We start from the raw sequence: 1,955 nt of genomic DNA, 5'->3' as shown, positions 1-1,955 counted from the left end.
TTTTCTGCTAATAGGCGGCAAGATTTCAGTTTTTTTAGCTTGATATTCGATAAACATTTTGGTCAGTGGAAGCTTTTCATTATTCCGACATGAAGCTTTCTCAAAGACATCCTCATTAGTGCTAAATACAAGACTCCCATTGGCGAGGTCATTCAGGCTCTCGTTGAATCTTCTTCATTGTTAGCACAATACCAAGAATAATAAAAAGACTATCATCCCAAAACCAGGTTCTGGGAAATCCTACATAACAATGATAATGATTTTAGAATAGACAAAAATTGTTTACAGTAGAATCCAACTTGTTTTTCCAAGTCAAAGAGAGAGCCTACAAAAGGGAGCTGAAGATGTCTCATTTGCGTCATTGAATTATGGCAAACGAATGAATGTTCATTGCCTCATTATGTGGGTACAGCTCCAAGAATTGCTATGATAGACCTTCCTTCCATTGGTGGTTGGCAACACCCTTACACTCACATTGTCACATCCTTACACTCACCTGCAGGTTTATATGTAGCATTAGTTGGGGGTAATTATTGTGAGTCAACTAATATAGCTGTGGCACGGATGTTTCGACTTTGCAGGATCCAGTGAGAATCTGTTACCAACAAATCCTTCCAGCCAAACTGTGGATTCCGAGTGCTCCCATGTGTGCATTCGATTTTCAGTTCCCTGGAAATGAAAAAGAGTCTATCAGATAATTACAAGCACAACCAGCAATGTACTTCAGTGGTGGTGCAATTCCATCCCGACGGAGAACACGTATGAATAATACAAGACTCACCAGGTTGGTCTTTCCACCCAATTGAAACCTCCAGCAGGAGGTGACCAATCAAGTGAGAAATACCCACATGAGCAGCTTCACCCATCTGGTTGCATTATTCACACATGGTCCCCATCAGCATGGACTTACATCAGAGGGAAGCAACTCTCATGCTGCTGGGTTGTGCATGGTAGGGAACTTCACTCTTGATTTATCACAGTATGCTCAGAAAACAGGACTGGATTTGTATTGGCTCATAGGACTATGTGATATTATTCAGGCATTTCTTGCCAAGTGACATTACAAGCTTTGTTTGTTTTGTCTGTTTCCACTTTATGGGATATCTTGTCATGACGTACCATTTTCCACTATTATTTTTACTGAATAGGGAACATGGTTGGTTGGCAACCTTCAGTCTCGAAAGACTATGGTATAAGCCTACAGCACCCAGTATTCCCAGGCAGTCTCTCATCCAAGTACTAACCAGGCCTGACCCTGCTTAGCTTCCAAGATCAGACGAGTAGGGCTGGCAAAAGAAGCGTTCCACCAGTGCTACCTGCTTTATGACTGTTGGAAAGTGCTTCCGGAAGCTTGTGAAATGGCATGCATCTAGACCGCTGGCAAAAAGGCTGGAACCTTCCCACGTCCATCCGGGGATTGCTGGTCAACCACTGGAGCAGGTTAGACAGTGGGGAGGCAGAAGGGCTGGAGAGGGCATGGAACTGGGTGGGGACAGGGGAGGAGTGGGGGTGGGGAGGCTACAGGAAGGGGTGGTTTTAGTGGTGATGGCAAGCCCCAGATCCTATCCCCTCCATGAGCAGACTCCCCACCTTGGACTTACCATCTCTCCTTGGACTTACGGCAGCACACTTGCTGCCACAGGTTTGAGGAGGCCCATTATGGAGCGGGAGGTTTACAGACGCTTACAGATTTAAAATCCCTTTCCCCTCCTTAGCCACCTGATCAACCCCGCCCACCCTGCTGGAAACAGTGCATGCCTTTTGGGCACTGCTGCACCAGCAAAGGCAGGGGGGATTGGATTGGGCTCTGAGTCACTATTTTTTATCTGCTGTGTCTCTGTGAGAACGTTTTAAGAGAATTAAAAGTTGCTTTATTGCACCCGTTTCAATTCTGTCTAAAGAAAAACATTATCCAACATACTAAAACAAGCCTCTAATATTTAATAGCTTCAAAG

The sequence above is a fragment of the Tiliqua scincoides genome, chromosome 7, assembly GCF_035046505.1.
Source record: "Tiliqua scincoides isolate rTilSci1 chromosome 7, rTilSci1.hap2, whole genome shotgun sequence".
In the NCBI taxonomy this organism is placed as follows: domain Eukaryota; kingdom Metazoa; phylum Chordata; class Lepidosauria; order Squamata; family Scincidae; genus Tiliqua; species Tiliqua scincoides.
This window is presented reverse-complemented; position numbering follows the sequence as displayed.